Source organism: Aquarana catesbeiana, linkage group LG01, assembly GCF_042186555.1.
Source record: "Aquarana catesbeiana isolate 2022-GZ linkage group LG01, ASM4218655v1, whole genome shotgun sequence".
Classification (NCBI taxonomy): Eukaryota; Metazoa; Chordata; class Amphibia; order Anura; family Ranidae; genus Aquarana; species Aquarana catesbeiana.
Genome location: NC_133324.1, coordinates 586,637,896 through 586,658,304, shown reverse-complemented (window position 1 = coordinate 586,658,304; position 20,409 = coordinate 586,637,896).

The following is a 20,409-nucleotide window of genomic DNA, read 5'->3' as shown; positions in this document are numbered from 1 at the left end:
TTTGGATTTCTCTTCTGTTCATTTACTTTCCATTTTGCTAATTTAAAAAAATAAGCTCCTCTATTTCTGAAAGCCTTCCTATTTTACAAAATTTTTTCATACCTGCCTAAAACTGTTGCACAATAATATATATATATATATATATATATATATATATATATATATATATATATATATATATATATATATACATACTGTATTTATTGGCGTATAACACTCACTTTTTCACCATGAAAATTGGGTGCAAATAGTGTGTGCGTGTTATATGCCAATACTTCAATTTTAGCTGCCTCGGAGGGGACAGGGAGGGGGGCGGGACGAGCGCCATTAGATTAAATATTGTGAGAATCTCCTGCTTATTAGGCGGCCTCTGTAATAGGAAGCTGCTGCATTGATGACAACGGTGAGCCTGCTGCATTGATGACAACGGTGAGGCTGCTGCATTGATGACAACGGTGAGGCTGCTGCATTGATGACAACGGTGAGGCTTCTGCATTGATGACAACGTTGAGGCTGCTGCATTGATGGCACTTGTGAGGCTGCAGATGGGCATTAATCAGGCTGCATTGATGGCAATAGTGAGGCTGCAGATGGGCACTGACCCCTATGTTGCTTAAATATTAAATCCTTATTACATTTTAATTTTTTTCCTGAAACTTCCCTCTTAAAATTAATGTGCGTGTTATACACATGTGCGTGTTATACGCCGATAAATACGGTGTAGAGTTTTTGCAACTTTCATAGGTTAAATTCAAGGCTATAATTCTATATTTCATATCTAGGTGATGTGTTATTGCCTTGCCTACAAAATTGTATTTTGTTTGCTAGTAATTCTGCTTTATTTTGTGTTCTTACATGTAAGCACACACATTAAGTATACAATTAAGAATTTAACTTCTTGCTACTTCATTTTTAGCTATATCAATTGAAACAGCACAAAATTTATGGATATATCTAGAATAAATTATTGTGCAGGTTTTTTAAAAGCTAATTATTGATAAATGCATTTATGTTCAAGCAGGGTGGAACGTTTTGGTGCTAAAATAATGAGCACTATTGATTGCAATTACTGAAGAAAACAATGTGACTAATTTATCTTGATACAGCACAGAAAATTAAATCTTTTCCCCAATTGGTTATAGTATGGTGTGGTATAAACAATGAAAAGCAAATCCTAATTTCTAACCAGATATAGTTTTCCTTTAATTGTTGACCAGTCTTCTTCATCAATGATGCTGTTTGTTCTGCTGATTCTGCTGATGAAAAAAGATGATAATTTACTCCAGTGTCTTTAGAAAGATAGAATTTTCTTTGACTTATATTCTTCTGAAATCAAACAGTTATATGGAAAGGTTTTTCCATTCATTTTCTACCTATACAGTATGGTTTGAAAGAAAAATTCTACATCTTGGATGACTTCAGCTTGGCTCGCAGGGTAGACACATGAACTCCTTAAAACTGAATTCCAGATAAGACAGCTAAATGCACAGTTAAAATACATATAAGGTAGCTTTTTTACTTGTGAAAGGATTTGTATTTTTGTCCATACAACACCCTGAGGTTTACACATTCATATCAGATAAAGCAGCCAAATTGGTGACATCACACATCTCTACTGCAGTTAAAGGAGAAGTATATCTAAAGCTTGTTTTGGTTGCATTTCTCCAATGGATAACAGGAGTACAGTTCGTTCTGCACTCCTGTGACCCATTTTCAATGTTAAAGAGTCTATATGCCTGGACTTGCAGCTGGCTCAGCCCCTCAGTAAGCCGCTGAGAGTCTGAGACAGCTGCTCCCATTACCCGCACAGCTCAGTGATCCAGTGAGCACTGGAGGGGCAAAGAAAAGAGCTGACGACTGACAGTCACCAGCTCTCTGCAAGCTGAAGACAGAGAATTGAGTGATCAGCGATCTTTGATCACTGAATTTTCAGTCTTAGAGACAGTGGAGGACAGCTGCAGCTGGGATTGGTGCTGCAGCCGTCTAGATGAATATGACTGTTTTTTTTTTTTTTTTTTAAGCCATACTTTTCTTTTAAGAATCCCTAATGCGGATTGAACAAAAAAAAAACTGAGGAGCTCAGGAGGAGCTTACTGTACTAACTCTGCAATGTTAGAACAGCTGTCTTTCCACTGAGCTATTGTGTTGCGATAGGGGGACTGCCCCCCCCCCCCCAACAGAACACACCGGTCAGTGCTAACAGCCATGCTTGCCAGTGCTAATCAGATGCCAATCAGATTCTGGTTTTCTAGCATGCCTGTTCAGCCAGCTTCTGTGAAACGGGCTGGTGTACACACGGGCCAAACGTCGGCCAGTTTCTGTTGAACCGGCCAGGAACAACCAATATTCGGCCTGTGTGTATCAAGCCTAATCCTACACTATGATTACAGAATGAAGGAGCAGCAACATACTGATGAACTTATCTCCCTATTCACTCTGCTATCTAACCAAATGTTAGCATGGCTCTATATTTGCCAGCTTTTTTTAAGATTTGGCCACACAGAAACATGACTGCAGACTGCTTCTGCTGTATTCTCACTTAAAAAAAAACATAATGTTTCTTTCACTTGGAACATTGTAGTACACTTGAAAGGCCCCTAGCACTGCCCTCCTTTTCTCTGTGAAGGATATTACAAGAAGTTAATACCAGGTAAAATTCAAATACTTATACTAACTGCTTTTAAAGATATGTTACAATCAGACATTTAAACTAGCTGTGCCTAAAATGCACTTAAAGATTTGAATAAATTATTAACTGTATTCAATTTCTTTATATTTGCCCGAAGTTTAGAATTAGTGAGTTTTTTTACAATTTAACTCTGACAGGTAAATCTTCCACAGAGAAGATTAATATTGTAACTTACCACAAACAGTCTGCAAGAGACACTTTGCAGAGAGCTTTAAGTGATCAACATTACCGCATTTTCTGCTATGGCAACTAGGGAATACTTTGGACCTAGCTATAATTGTTGAACTACTTAAAATGTTGAGACAGTGACAAAGACTGTCACTAAAAAAATGAAAAATGGGCAACAACAAGAGATTTAGAGATGCTTCTAGAGACTTTGAAAAGTTATTGTAAAATCTAGTCTGATTCTAGTGAGAGAATCAGAACATGCTAACTGCAGGCAAGTATACTACTGGTAAATTAGTAGTAGATATAAGCTTAACCACTTCAGCCCCGGAAGAATTTACCCCCTTCCTGACAGCACTTTTTGCGATTCGGCACTGCGTCGCTTTAAGTGACAATTGCGCGGTCATGCGACGTTGTACCAAACAAAATTGACGTCCTTTTTTTCCCACAAATAGAGCTTTCTTTTAGTGGTATTTGATTACCTCTGCAGTTTTTATTTTTTGCGCTATAAACAACAAAAGTGCGACAATTTTGAAAAAAACGCATAATTTTGTACATTTTGATATAATAAATATCCCCATTTTTTTTTTTTTAAAAAGATAATTTTTTCTCAGTTTAGGCCGATATGTATTCTTCTACATATTTTTGGTAAAAAAAATCGCAATAAGCATATATTGATTGGTTTGCGCTTAAGTTATAGCATCTACAAAATAGGGGATAGTTTTATAGAATTTTTATTATTTTTTTTTTTTTTACTAGTAATGGCGGCAATCCACGATTTGTATTGTGACTGCGACATTATGGTGGATACATCGGACAATTTTGACACATTTTTGGGACCTTTGGCAAATAATACAGCAATTAATGCTATAAAAATGCATTGATTACTGTAAAAAAATGTCCCTGGTAGTGAAGGGGTTAACACTAGGAGGCGATCTAGGGGTTAACTGTGTTTCCTGGGAGGTGATTCTAACTGAAGGGGGAGGGGACTGACTAGATGAAGTGATGGATAACTAATAGGAACACACGATCTGTCACTCCTGTCAGAACAGAACAGGGAAGTGTGTGTTTACACATAATCGTCCCTGTTCTGTGTCTCCTGGTCATGATTGCTTGTGACCGGCGGTCATCGCGACCATTGGCCACGAGCATCGGCACCCCCGCTGTGCAGCATGCGCGCCTGCTATCCCGGCCCCCCAAGCCAACGTATAGTTATGAAGGCTCACGCAAGGGAGCCAACCTGCTGCAGTATAACTGCAGTGGTTGGTCGGGAAGCGGTTAAAGTGGTTGTAAAGCCTAAACATTTTTTTTTGCATAGAATACATTCTTTGCATTAAGGTAAAAAATGTTTAGGTGTCAGCATCCCCCCTCACCCCCTTTCACTCTCCTGAGCCCTCATATGATCCAGCGACATGTACATCTGCAGCTCTTCTATCCCCTCACTTCAGGGTCTCGCTGGCTTTGCTGGGGCAGCAGAAGCTATTGGCTTCCAGTGCTGTCAATCAAAGCCAGTGACAAAGGGGTGGGGGAAAGTCCCGCTGTCTGTATCAATGGACACAGCAGTGGGGCTCAGGTGCGAGCACGCACGAGTGCCCCCATGGGAAGCCGCCGGAGAGGGGCCAGGAGCGCCAGCGGGGGACCCGAAAAGAGGAGGTTTGTGGCCACTCTGTGAAATACTATGGCACAGAGCAGGTAAGTATATAAACACGCTTTGTTATTTATTTATTTTTGTTTAACCTTTACAATCACTTTAAGGTTTAGTCTGAACTGAAGTTTGGACCGAACCTCAGCTGTTCGGCGGTCAAACGCTCAAACAATTACCCATTTGGCAGGAACCAAACATCACGTACAATAGCAGTATTATTTAGATGGTTATGCATAACAGCTTGCCATTGTCAATAGTTGTTAAGGACACTGGCAAGCTGAGGCCAATAACGTCACCGGCCCCATTCACTTTCATGAATGGGAAACAACAAAATTAATTTTCATTTTTTCAGGCTAACCACATTTCAGCAAGTAGAGAGAATGCCTGTGGATCTTGCCAGAAATGCATTGTCCTTGCCACTTCTGGTGAGATGAACTTGCTCATTTACCAGTGTGAGAGTGGCTGTAGAGAAGCAAAGTAGTGAGTTCTTTGCTCTATATCTGCCAATTCTTTTAAGATTTGGTCATACAGAAAGCCTGAATCCAGCCTGCTCCTGCTGTATTTTCTCTTACAAAACATAATGCTCTATGAACCCATGTCATAGTTCACCTGTGTTAAATATTAATTTGTAAAATAAAGATTTTGTACTGAAAGAAAAAAAGGGGTAAAATATTTGTTTTAACAAAATTCTTTTATCACAAAATCAAATTTACCCAAAGCCATTACGCAGTAATTTTCCTTTGATACATGATATAGTAAACCAAAAACTTACCCTTGGGACTTTTTCAGACAACATTTTTAATGTGCCTACAAAGCATATCCATTTTTTTTAATGATTATTTCTTGCTGCATCCAGACTTAAAGTTAGTCATTTCTAACTAAGCTTAAATCTACTCCCACCCCCATTCTATTCTATATACTGTGTAAAAGAAAAGATGCCTACATTTACCTATTCTGAAGTTGCTCAGGTCCAGTCACATGATGGGGTCTCAGCACCAGCTTTAAATCATTGCCCAAGCTCTGCAGCCGTTGTCACTGCCTCTCTTTTATACTGAAGCCAGCACTGGGACCCAATCATGTGACTGAACCGGAGTGACTTCAGAATAGGTAAGTATAGACACCTTTCCTTTACATGATAAATATAATAGTCTTAGAATTGGGGGTGGGAGTAGAAGCAGGCTTCCACTTCGTCTGAAATTCCAGTTTAAACTGTACCATAAATGGCTTGCAAGGTGTTAACTGGTACACTTTGAACAAATGTCATCCTGTTTGTGTTGTATGAACACAGTCTGCCTCAACACATCAGCAAGCATGGCTTCCCTGCATATATTTCAGTAGTGAATGGTGAGCAGTAAAGTAAATAAGAGGGAGTATATAGCAGGCAGTAAGCTCAATTTACAAAGCTTTAGCATGGGGATTATCTCCAAATTAGTTATGTGACTTTATTTTCAAATCCCATTGGTCTCAGGCAAAAATAACTGTTGCTTTTTTAAACTACAGTGTACTTATTATGGCGTGTTAGCTTTGTAAATCGAGCCTATTATAAAGGATGCCTATTTTAAAGTATGTGCAGGACCTTAGGTGTACATTTGGCAGCAAAGGTATGAGGGCCCAAAGCTAAGCAGTCCGACAGGTAGCTATGACACTAATTCATCAATATTTGGCTTGTGCCCTTCCTTACACAAAAAAAAGCTTTTTTATAATGTGTTAATTAGGATTTATTGTTTCATCCAGAAATATGCAAAGAAAATGTGTGCTAACTTTCCTGCAGAAAATAGAGGAAGATTTTTAGTAAATATCTAAAATGCAGGGCCCCCTGATCCCTCTTGTATTGAAATGTATTGTAACTGTTCTGCCAACTTCCATTTTGCAAAGTTCTGCGCAAACTGTTGGTGCTATATATATCCTGTATAATAATAATAATATAATAATGTAGCGCTACCTCCACAGGAACTGCTGGTAATTTGGGTCCTCTGCTCTTGGTGTGTGAGGCCTCACTCCCCCTGACCCCATCAGTGTACCTTTCTGTAAACCTCAGCAGGCACACAAGAACTAGACTCACAACTTTATAAAAGATAAAGTAACTATATTGCCAGATTAAGGTCATTAAAGGATAACAAAATATATTGGAACTTGAAGTCAATCAGCATGAACACAATTTTAGAGATATAACTGACCTGTCAAGTCCTTTATTAAAATGGTTCATGCTCCAGCTTATACTGTGACTCCAAGCGCATCAACAATAGCTCTCCGTGTGAGAAGAAATGCCCCAAGTGGCCAACACAGAGTAAAACAAATGTAGACCAAACTATGCCACTTCAGAGCTCTCAAAACCCTAAATGCAGGGTTTAGGCCTGCAAGATGAAACTCAAAGTTAAACACAAACTGCCCTCAGGATAAAATGGTTGGAATAAGTCTTTATGGTAGGTTTTCTGTTGGCTATGTTGGGGCCCTTTAAGAACGTTGGCACGTAGGATAATGAGGATATGTCAATAAACTGAGTATTGCAGCAATATATCTGGAAGTTTGAACTCAATGACAGAGGAAACTCTTTGGTGTGGATGAATTTGTAAAAAGAGTGGGCCCAAGGGCAGCTGCCAGGTGGGAGAATGTGCGCAGGGCAATAGTTGGATGTAATAGTGGACACGGTTATAGCAGGTAAATGTAATAGCAAACACAACTCCAGCACTCTGGTGATCAGAACAAGAAATTAGGATACATTGGTTTTCATCTAGAATATCACAAGCAATTTCTAGAGCAGCAGTTATGAGGTCTGGGTCTGTCAGTTGTTTGAGAATAGATGCAACACTTAACAGTGGGTCTGTGACCCTCTCACCAGTTCCTTCCTTGGCAACAATCTCATGGTGGTTGGTTGAATGAATGGCGGGGGCCCCCTTTCCTGTAATTGCCTGAAAGTAGAAGCAGTTAGGATGGATTCTTCCTCTGGGCAGTAATGGATCAGTTAAAAGCGGGTGTCTCGGGTAAGTTTCAAAACAAATGATCAAAGAGTGGACCCAATCCAATCCAGACTCCTGGCTCTTGTAAGCAACAGCGTCCAGTGAATTCAGCACAGGAGCGGCTCGGCAAGCTCAGCCCAGCACTTCTTACTTGGTTAGTGCTCTCCCCCAACTGCCTGCTCTATCCCGGGCTCTTCCTTTTATGTGACCCCTTTTGCTTCCAGGTATTTGTGAGTATTCGTGTTGCTTTCCTGTAATGATTGTGGCTTGGATACTTTAGACTACATCTCCAAGAGAGCTCCTGAACAAAGTCAGTCACTAGCTGGACAAAGCACAGCGGTACTACTGTCTTGTGGAGGGAATTAGTAACATTTCCCTGTGTAATAATAATAATAATAATAAAACAATGTAATATTATCAATATTTATGTTAACTTTCGTTCCATAACCTTTCTATATATCACATAGTTTCCAAATGAGTTAATGTTAAGAAAGCAGAAATTAAAAAAAATGAAAAAACAGTTGAAACAGTTTACAAGCATTCAACAGCTTGTTATATCTGAAGATTTATTTAGAGGCCTTGAAGGAAACTCTGCTAATGTAAACATCAATTGCTGAATCTCTAAGGCCTTCTCTCTGTATTCAGCCTGCATTTGAATAATGATGTCCAGCCTAACTTTTTCTTGTGACTCCCTGACACCCGTCACCTCCCTGCTAGCCTGGTGTGGCTGATCAAGCTGTTCAAACAACTGGAAGACATCAGAAGTTAAACACTCATTATTTTAATTTGATGCTAATCATGTGTTAATGAGACTAATCCTTGCAATGATTCAGGTAATTTGCTTAATGGCTGCCCAGAGTACAGATTACAGCAATCACTCAAGACTGATAAGATGTCTGTTGCCGGAGAGGTTGTCAGGTGGATGGTGTAGGTAACAAGGACTCAGGGAATGATTTTGTTCTAGGTAGTAGAAGCCTACAAGGTTAAAACATTTTGGTATCTATACAATTTGTTTAAAGCAAAACAATAAGGTTTTTTTTTTTTTGGGATATTACATTTGGTTAGGAAATTGACATGGTTAGATGATCAGTGAACCTAGAAATCAGGTTGTTAATGGTTGCCCATGGTTTACTGAAATTTGTCAGGCTAGCTATGCATGTAGAATAGAAATGCAGCATGCACAGTCCAGCAAGTTATATAAGGTTCAGTCAAAAAGACAGTTCTTAACAACAATTTAGTAATTATTTTGTATAAAATAAATCAAAATACATATCAAATTAAGTTTAAACAATACACATAAATATAACATAGGGATAAAACCATAAAACTGTTCAGTGGCCATTAAAACAAATAGTTCAAAATAACACCTCAATATATCCACTCTCAGTGGTATAACATGCTAGTGCTTAACAAAATTCATATAAATTATAAAATCTATAAACTATATTGGTGTCCATTTGATGCAAAAATGTCTAAAAAATCCACTCCTATAAAGAGCTGGTGCTTCACACCTTTATACTTATGCCCCATACACATGGTCGGATTTTCCGACTGAAAATGTTCGATAGGAGCTTGTTGTCAGAAATTCCGACCGTGTGTAGGCTCCATCAGACATTTTCCATCGGAATTTCCGTCACACAAAATTTGAGATCTGGATCTCAAATGTTCCGATAACAAAATCCGTTGTCATAAATTCTGATCGTGTGTACACAATTCCGATGCACAAAGTATCACGCATGCTCGGAATCAAGCAGAAGAGTCGCACTGGCTATTGAACTTCCTTTTTCTCGGCTTGTCGTACGTGTTGTACGTCACCGTGTTCTTGACATTCGGGAATTTCCGAAAAGATTTCTGCGACCGTGTGTATGCAAGATAAGTTTGAGCCAACATCCGTCGGAAAAAATCCATGGATTTTGTTGTCGGAATGTCCGATTGTGTATACGGGGCATAAGTCTATTCCCATTGGATCAGATTTTTTTAAACCTATCTTTAAAAGATGATCAAACAGCACTGTGTAATGATGCTAGATAAACAGGGAGGTAGAAAGCCACTTGATTCTTTTAATATTCCCTTGCCAATACCCTAAGAAAGCTGGCATTCAAAAAAAAAAAAGAACGCTATTGCATTTCTGAAAGTGTCTGACAGACCAGTAGACTATGTGTATTGTTGGATGGCATCACAATCTAGACTACATATATTGTATATATATTATATACAAGTGACTAGCTAGGGGTGTGCTAAGGTCTGTTACAGTAGCACAGAATCATACAGAAAAACAGAAGACAGAGAAGAAGACGGCGAAGACCAGGCCACCGCTAGCAAAAGAGCGGCAAAAGAGCAGAAGATAGCGGAGGAGCCTGGCAGAAGAACCGGACACCGGGAGAAGAGGCCGGGGAGCGCGGAGAAGTTGGAAGAAGACCCCCGAAGTCGGAAGAAGACTCCGAAGTTGGAAGAAGACCCCCGGAGCTGCCTAATAAATTACTTTTAAAACATGTGTAGTGTGTTTTTTTATTGACACTTTTTGCCCTAGGTGAAGTACCATGTACCCCATACTCATTCACATAGGGTGGGGGGCCGGGATCTGGAGGCCCTCTTATTAAAGGGAGCTACCGGATTCCGATAAGCCCTCCGCCTGCAGACCTCGACAACCAACGGCCAGGGTTGTCGGGAAGAGGCCCTTGTCCTCATCAACATGGGGACAAGGTGCTTTGGGGTAGGGGGCCACAGGGCGCCCCCCCGCCCCAAAGCGTCCACCCCCCATGTTGAGGGCATGTGGCCTGGTACCGTTCAGGAAGGGGGGCACTCGCTCGTCCCCACCCCCTTTCCTGACCGGCCGGGCTGCATGCTCGGATAAGGGTCTGGTATGGATTTTGGGAGGACCCCCATGCCGATTTTTCAGCGTAGGGGGTTCCCCTTAAAATCCATACCAGACCTAAGGGCCTGGTATGTCCCTGGTGGGAACCCACACCGTTTTTTTAATTTAAAATTTGGAGCAGCGTTCCCCCTCATGATTCATACCAGACAGCTGTCAGCAATGCCTGTCGCTCATCGGGAAAGGAAAAAAAAGTTTTCCTTTCCCGATAAGCGAGCCAGCTCAGCCCTGGTTCCCGCGACGGGGCTCGCAGGTGTCAATTCACACCGATAACAGCGGCGAGATTGACACAATATCGCGATCACCTACTGTAGGTCCTACCATCAGAATGGACAACATAGCTGTTTGGTTGACAGACTCTTCCATGAACCATGGCCAGTTTGTCAAGCCCACGGGATGTCTCCATCCTTACCACCTGCCCAGGCTCCAGAGGAGAAAGGCGTCTGGCTGATTACTTTGTGCCTGAATGTAAATAAAGCAGTCTGAATATCAGTCTCAACTCTTGGCAGGAGCTGGGATGGGACCATCGGAATCAGAGTCCTGGTTCGTTGTGATAGTAAAGGTTGTGCCGGAAAAGGCATGCCATCCCTAGGTGTGATGCAGAGGTTGAGTAGGGCTGCATAAATGTCAGAACCATCATGTGCGCATTTCTCTAGGAGATGCTTGGCCAACTGTAAAGGAATATTGTAAGTTCTGTATAAAATTGTATTCTATTTTATACGTATTGCACACTACCCTCACTGTGCATACGACACTAGTAATGTTTTCATTACATGTTTGCATTCTTTCGAGTCCTGATTAGAATCAGCCTGCCTATGTTATGCCCCTTGTTACCATAAAAGTACAATTGTAATATTAATGTGATACCTACGTAATCGTGTATAAAAACTTTCAATTGCGTCATAATAAAGCAGAACAGTTATTTGGAAAGATTCTGAATGTATCTTTTGTGTCTGTTCCCTACTGCAGTAGTTATTATTAATTTGGAACCACTAATTAATATGAGAATAGGAGTTGCCTATCTATAAAATTCCATGTCACGACTTTACACTACGCTCTGCAAGACCATTGGATCTAGGATAATTGGCACTGCTACTAACATGCTGAAAATCCCATTGGTGAGCAAAGTTCTTGAATTCTCTACTTGAAAATGATGTTGCATTGTCAGTCATCAATCGATAGGGAATTCCATGTGTGGAGAATATCCGCTTTAATGTCCTGATCACTGTGTTACTGGAAGTGTTTGGGAGGACATAAAATTCTTACCAGCCAGAGTACGAATCTACCAAGACCAGATAATCCTTGTTTGACCACTCAAATATGTCAGCTGCTGTGATAGACCATGGTCTGTCAGGTATTTGGTGAAGAGTTAACCTCCCTAGCGGTATTCCCAAGTGTGGCTTGGGGTGAATTTTCAGTACCAAAAGCAGTAACCCCGAGTCACACTCAGGATCGCATCGCAGGATCCAGGCAAAGTTACTTACCCTGTCCCCAGGATCCTGCAATGTCGCCCTGCTGTGTGTGCGAGCTGTGTCTCCGCTCAATCTATCACAGTGCCAAGCTCCTTTCCCTGCTAGCATTGCGCCGCACGGGGACGGAGCACGCCACCAAATTCAAAAAGTTAAAAACACATTACACATACAGTACACTGTAATCTTACAGATTACATTATTGTATCACATTATTTCACAACCCTTTTGTCCCTAGTGGTTTGTCCAATGCCCTGCATGCAGTTTTATATTATATATACTGTTTTTTCTGCCTGGAAACTGGAGATTGTCCATAGCAACCAAAAAGTGTCCCTTTACATCAAAAGCGGTTTTAGACCAGCTAGAAAACAGCGATAATAAATTGGAATCACTTGCAGAATTGAGCGATAGTGGTTTGTGGGGAAATTTGTCATCAAACACTGAAAGTAATGACAGCGACAATTCTTCAACTGAGCAAATTTCAGTGTTTTTGATTTGATTACATTATTGAATATTTTTTATTATTATTATATTATTATTTGTTATAAATAATTATAGTTATTTATTATATTATAATTTATGATTTTGTGCTTCAAATTTTATCATACCCGGGCTGTCTACTAGACTCTTGTTTGGACAGATTTAAGTGTGTTTTCCCTAAGAATTGCAGGCCTACAATATAAAATGCCAAATTTCCATGCAAAACATTGTAGCACTTTGAGCATCAAAAATCTGACATAATACCGCCAGGGAGGTTAAAGGTTCTGTCATCTGGTGCTGTCATAGAGCATTGCAGGGGGTACATCTGGAAACTTCTCTTTCAATGTCAGTGTATATAGTGGGCCAAAACATGGTTTCACGTGCCCTTCGCTTAGTGGAATGAATGCCAAGATGACCTTGATGGAGCTGTGCCAAGTAGTATTTCTGGATAGAGTGAGGGATAACATATCTCTGACCACACAGGATTAATCCATCATCCACTGTCAATTCATTCCTCATAGAGTAGAATGGTCGGATATCATGTGGGATTTCCTTAAAGAAGCCAGGCCACCCATTAAGAATGATGTCCATAAGGCATTGACAGGTGACATCTGCCTGTGTTTCTTGCTTTAGTTCCTGAATCCTTCTGAATGACAACACCCCATCCAGAGCCAACACATTATAATCCTTAATAGCTTCAGAGTTATCAGAAGTAGGGAGGTGTGCACGTGAAAGAGCATCCGCAACAAACAGTTCACGGCCTCGTTTATAGATTACATTCAGGTGGTAGCATTGAAGCTTTAGCATCATTCGCTGGATGTGTGCAGATGGTGTGTGCAGGGGTTTTCTCAATATGGTTATGAGTCATAAATATAATCATGAAATTTTACACAGGCAAATACTATTCCGAATAATTCCTTCTCAATTTGATCATAGCATGCTTCAGTCTCAGTGAGGGCTCTTGATGCAAAAGCCACGGGCCTCCCATCCTGAAGACAGACTGCGCCAAGACCATGCTGGGAAGCATCAGCAGACAATACCACCGGCTTCTGCACATCAAAATACTGTAGGACAGGTGGATTGGTTAATAGTGCTTTCAATGTATCTACAACAGCATGTTGTTCAGTCCAACACCAGTCCGGCATCTTGACACAAAAGCTGACGGAGTGGAGATGTTATCTCACTGTAGTGATGAATGAACTTTGAGAGATAATTGGTCATGCCAAGAAACCTTTGCAATCCATGTTTGTCGTCTGGAGCTAGCATTTGATGGATGGCTTTGTTTTTTTCTGGGTCAGGCTTGACACCTTTATCCATGAGAAGGTGTCCAACATATGGCACTTCTGAGACCCTGAAGCGACATTTGGTAGGGTTGAGCTGCATATTGATGGCTCTGACATGGTTTAGTACGCATTTAAGTTTGTCATGTTCCTCAATGGAGGATCCCCAAATCAAGATATCGTCCATTGTCATGGAACGTCCCACACTCTGCTTGAGTGCTTCCGTCAGTATACCGCTTCCTAAGTTCTGGAACACGAGTCCAACGGATCTGGCTATAGGAACTCCCAAGAACTAGACAACACCAGTCTTGGAGTACATCAGGACTAACTCTTTATTTGAGATCTCACACAAATTTTTACAGCAGGATGACTCAAAGCTAACCTAATTAACATGAGCTAATTATCTAATCCTTTATACAGCCTAGGTGACTGAGACATGACCTTTTGCCCAGACTTGTGGTCACCGAGCTTCACACAGTAACAAAGTTAATTAACACAAACAACAATGGGTGAAAAGACTCTTAGAGCCACACTAGACTTATTTACAATATACACATTATAGCAGACAACAGACAGGTAGCTGGAATTAATGACATTAGCATTTAACAGTAGGAGTCCCAACGGTATGGATCAGTCACTATTCTAATATGGCATATAAAGGGTTCCCAGAGTCTTGTGTCTTAGGGGGACATGGAGCTGAATCCAAAGTAACACCAACCCCAGGGTCCCCAGGCATACAGCTCACAGAGCGCACCATTCCCCCAAATGCCAGGGCCCATAATCGGTGGGCAAGAGGCTTGCGTTCAGTCCCCTCCAAAAGCCTCTGTCCCGGGTGAGTCTGTCACATCCACTATTTCACATGTCTGTCCAGCAAAGAGCTGTTCCATACATCTCTTAAAGACTTTGCTTCCAGTTGAAATTCCATATGGCATCCATAAGCATTTGTATCTCCAATATGGGGTCATAAATGTTGTGAGTAATGATGATTCCTCATCCAGAGGGATTTGCCAGAATCCACATTTTGCATCTAGAATGCTGAAGAACTTTGCCTGTGGCATATCAGTGATCACTTGCTCTACAGTTTTTAATGGGTGATAAGGCCTCGGGACAGCCTTATTGAGGTGCAAAGGATCAATGCATATGCGGACAGTGCCATCTTTCTTGACTACTGCTGCCATGGCAGACACCCAGGGGGTAGCCTCCTGCACTGGTGCAATGATGCCCGGTCTAGTCATCCTTTCCAACTCTTGCAAGACTGTGGGGTTGATTTACTAAAGGCAAATCCACTCTGCACTACAAGTGCACTTGGAAGTGCAGTTGCTGTAAATGTGAGGGGGAGTTCTGAAATCAGGGGAAGCTTTGCTGATCTTATCATCCAATCATGTACAAGCAAAAATGCTGTTTTTTTATTTTCCTTGTATGCCCCCCTCGGTTCTACAGCGGCTGCACTTCCAAGTGCACTTGCAGTGCACTTGTGGTGCAAAGTGGATTTGGCTTTAGCAAATAAACCTCTTTGTCTTTTATAGTCAGTGGGATCCTTCGAGGGGCATACACAGTGGGCTGTACCATTTCATCTAAGCGCATGTGATTCATGACTGGAAGCTTACCAACAGTGTCAGTTCGAAATAAGTCCTCATAAGCGGTCATCTCAGGAGCCTGTTGTTGTACTGCATGTACTTCTGCACTGAGTTGGATTAGATTTCAATTCATGCTGTCTGGTAAGCCTAGCAGGATCTTAACATTTCTTTCCACAATTAAGAATAGCAGCTTGTCCCCTGATAGATCAAAGGTAGAAGTGCCCAGTGTCTGAATTGTTTGACCTCCGTAAGCTATCAGGTTTACTTTATTTGTGGACATTGGAGAGGTAGTCACATGGTGAGGGAAATAATTATTGGCATGAACATCGAGTGGGATATAAATGCATTTATCAACAATAGTTAGGTCTGCCCTTTGCTACTAATTTCCCCCTTTTTTTAGATTTGAATTTTTCTTATTCTTTATGGTTATTTAAACATTTTTTTTTTTTATTTAATCACTCACTCAGATTGACTTATTACATTTGTTTGGTGTTATTGGTGTTTAATATTACCATGAGATGTTGTTGCTCCTTGGCTCTCTACGATGCGTGTTTTCCTCTCCCACTAGCTCAATTACCACTCCTGCTATATTTTGTAGCCTTTGTGGTATTTTTTATTCCGTTGGGAATATATTGTTAAGGTCCTTTTATTTTTTATTTTTTTATAATAATTACTATATAGTCTTTTATTAATTATTAAAGGGCCTTTTTGGCGAGATTATTTTGCTATGGGAAGTTTTTATTAAATTTCCGTATAAAAAAAAAAAAAAAAATTACAGTAAACTTAATTTGTTTGCCTTCGTCTTTTGACATGCTTTTTGAGGTTATCAGATCATGGATATTTTTATCTATTTTCTATAACCTTTCATATAACACATTCTTTGTTATTTCCTGCCTGTGAAGCGCACATATTATTGTACTTTTGGGTCTGCTTCCGGCTATTGTGTTCCAAATATGAGAGGATCATCATTTCCGCCCCTCTGGAACGCATGTAATTTTCGTTTTCCTTGTATCTGTATCTTTATAAACTTCCGAACGTCACGCCCACGCCCCTGATGACGCACGCTGGTGATGAAATGTCGGGCGGAGCTTAGAGACGAGCGACACATCGGAGAGGATAGAGTAGCTGCGGCTATCTTAGTGGTAGGAAGCGCCGGTCACTTTCTTTATCTGCTTTAACCTTACTTCTCATGTGTGAATTTTGTTTTGTTTCTATTTGTAAGATTTTGCAAAATAAATTTGTTCTTACTTGGGATGTTTGCGCAATGAGTTTATCTTTTCTCATTCCCATGTATACTTAAATATCCTGCTGCATCTCTGGAGTGTACCCTTTTGGCATAACCATTCTGGTTAAAAGCATATACCGCAATTCTGGGTTTATTAATGGAGTGAGGAGCTCTGAGCAATGAGAGGAGCTTCTTCGATTTATGGGAAACGTGGACACCACCTAATAATGATATGCTGTTTAACCCACTTGCTGACGGTAAGGATCAGTGTGTTTGGGTGATGGTGATGGGCTCTTTCTCCTTTCACGTCTACAGAGATTTATTATGAACTGACTCAGATTGCCTAAACCTGGAATTCTTTCACAATTCAATATATGGACTTTTTGAATATGATCTTTTTATAGCGCTACACCTATACCCGTATGTTTTTTATTGCACCCAACAAAATTGTGTTAGCTGCTTATATTTACTATTTTTGTGACAGCGCAACAAATTAGATTTGTATATTTTGTTTCTTTGGTATTTTTTGTGTTGCTGCTTATTTTGTTGTTCTGCAAATGGATGTATTTGATTTTAGGGCTGCATATGTCATTGATACTGAGGGTATCTTCAATGAGACTAGCAGTTCCAATGATGATATTAGTGGCCAATTTATGAGACTTAAAAATGTAATGACCACTGAGCTTCATACTAAGTGGGACATTTCCTTTTTTGAAAAGTATCTGGAAAATAAAACGGTCCCTCGTAGCTTAAGATGGGATGTTACCCCATTGAGCGATGTTTCAGATACTGGTGAATGGTTTAAGTTTTTCAAGGATGCTGGCTTGAAATTTATTGAGCATCTATTGGGGAATAAATTGCAGAAACTGTTAAAGGTAGACACAGAGATCTGCGCCCTCAAAGAGAAACTTAACTCATTCAAAGGCAGTGAGGATTATGTTAAAAAATCAGAGCTCCTTAGGAAACACCTTGAGAAGGAGGAGACGGAGCAAAGAACTAAAAAAAGAAAACATTTCTTAGGGATGTTTCTGATTATCATAATAAAGAGGTTTTCAAATGACTAATTAAGGCTAATTTAGGCACTAACACTGCACAGGTGGATTTGGCCAATGGCGGAAGGCTATCCACCCAGGTTCAGAACTTAGACAATACTCAGGCCTCCTCATCATATCCAGCTTTTAGTCGCCCACAGCCACTGAGATCCTCCTTTAAAGGTGGACCTAGGGGGGTAGGAGTAAGAAAAAAGGAGGACAAATTAAGCCCCGGATTCCTCTTCCAACTACTGTTCATAATCGTTTTGAGCCTTTAGGAAGAAGGGGTAGCCCTCAGTCAAATAATAGGTACATCACTGAGTACCGTGATGATTGGGGCACCGACTATCACCAACAATATAACTATTCCCCAAGAACACCATCTAGAGGGAATTGGTGGCAGGAATCTAATCATCCTCCTGCGTTCAACCATTCTGAAAGAGATGGCCCCATTGGGAGAGACTTTGGTAGAAATTTTTTTCCCGGGGTCCAGAACATCAAAAGGGGCATAGACCCAAAAGGGGTTCCAGAGGGGGGGGGATCTGCACAAAAAAGGAGGCGGGTTTAAGGGACTCGGGCATTTTCAATCTTAGTAAGGCCACTTTAATCAATGAGGAGAAGCATGTTCTCAATCATGGGTTGAAGTCTGCCCCCTCTAAACCCTTGAATAAATTTGAAACATTCATTGATATTCAAAAATTCATCCGTAAAATCAATATTCAGCGCTATATGTTGGGTAATTCCTATTATTCTAGTGTTGCGAAACCAGGTAATATGAGAAATTCTGGTTTGGCTAATGCCTCACTGTTCAACCCCCCAGGCCCTGTGGCTCTGGCCATCAGTGTCTTTAGGGATCTTGGTAATGAGGACTTATATTCCCTAGAGGTAAAGAAAAATAGAAGTGAATATATGTTTAAGAAAGGCCTAGAAAGACTGAAGGACCGAGATGACATAGTAGTACGCCCCGCCGATAAGGGGGGGATAGTGGTTCTCGATAAAGAAGCTTATAATGCAGAGATGCTACGATTATTATCAGATCTTACCACTTACCTTCCCCTAAAAGGCAATCCCACTGCAAGCTACAGAAGGGAACTTGTTGGCTTGGTTGAGGATGGATTTGAGAAGAACATTATCTCAAAAAAAGAGAAAGCCTTTTTGATTCCTATAGTGCCAAGGGTTCCAGTGATTTACTATTTACCTAAGGTGCACAAGGATCCTGTTTGCCCCCCTGGAAGACCAATCGTTAGTGGCATTGATTTGGTTACTTCCAGGGTGGGCAAATATATTGATCACTTTTTACAGCCTTTGGTCACTAAAACTCCCTTGTATTTGAGAGATTCCACTCAGGTGATCAGTTTATTGCAACATATAGAATGGAAGGACACATATATATTCACAACTGCGGATGTTTCCTCTTTATACACTGTGATTTCTCATCAGCATGGGAGGGAGGCAGTGGACTATTTTTTACAGCAGGACCTTCTTCATGTCCGTCAAAAAAACTTCATTTTGAGATTTTTTGATTTTGCGATGGAGCGGAATTATTTTTGGTATAATGGCTCCTATTATGTTCAGTGTAGGGGGGTTGTCATGGGGGCAAAATTTGCCCCCAGTATGGCCAACCTTTTCATGGCCAAGTGGGAGGAGGATGTCATCTATGGAGAGCCCAGATCTGATTTGCTGCTCTGGGAAAGATACATAGACGACGTCCTCCTCCTGTGGGATGGCACCCTGGACACACTTCATTTTCAGTTTGAATCTGAATGACAGGGGCATTGTTCTGACTCACAAAGCAAGTAATGTGGAGATTAATTTCCTTGATTTGAAGATTAGAGTGATAGATGGGCAGATTATTACTTCTACTTACTTCAAGGAGACCGACCGGAATGGTTTTATAGATACCAAGAGTTGTCATCATAAATCCTGGTTGAAATCAATTCCCAAAAGCCAGTTTCTTAGGTTGAGGCGTAACTGTACGAATCATGATGATTTTGATAGTGAGGCCTCAATCCTTAGAAAGAGTTTTATGGAAAAGGGTTATAACTCGGCTGAGCTAGATGAAGCTCTTAGTCTAGCTAGAGCCAGAAATAGGGAAGAACTTCTGACGTTCAAGCCAAAGAAAACAGATGATTCAAATTAAATTTTCTTTTATTACTGGCTATTCCATTCAGCACTTTGCAATAAAAAAGATAATGCAAAAGCATTGGAAAGTGCTGAAGGTTGACCGACTTTTGGCCTCTGTTCTACCGGAACAACCACGGGTATTTTTTATTTAAGGGTGTCTAAGGGAATGTTTGACCATTCTTCCAGAAGCGCATTTGTGAGGTCGAGCACTGATGTGAACGAGAAGGTCTGGTTCACAGTCTCCACTCTGGTTCATCCCAAAGGTGTTCTATCAGATTGAGGTCAGGACGCCTTAGAACAGGAAGGGGTTATCCCCAAATGGTTCCTACAAAGTTGAGAGCATGAAATTGTCCAAAATGTATTGGTATGCTGACGCCTTAACAGTTCACTTCACTGGAACTAAGGGGCCAAGCCCAACCCCTGAAAAACAACCCACACCATAATCCTCCCTCCTTTGACCAGTGCACAAAGCAAGGTTCATAAAGACATGAAAGAGCGAGTTTGGGGTGGAGGAACGTGACTGGCCTGAACAGAATCTTCACCTCACCTTGAGGCGATTCAGTTAGCATTTGTAGCGCTTTACAAATCATTCATTCATTCATTCACTCAACCCGAAAGAACACCTTTGGGATGAATGCCTTCTCGTCCACATCATTGTCTGACCTCACAAATGCGCTTCTAGAGGAATGGTCAAACATTCCCATAGACACACTTCTAAACCTTGTGGACAGCCTTCCCAGAAGAGTTGAAGCTGTGATAGCTGCAAAGGGTGGGCCAACTCAATATTAAACCCTATGGACTAAGACTGGGATGCCATTAAAATTCATGTGTGTGTAAAGGCAGGCATCCCAATACTTTTGGTAATATAATATATATATATTGTACAGGACACTGG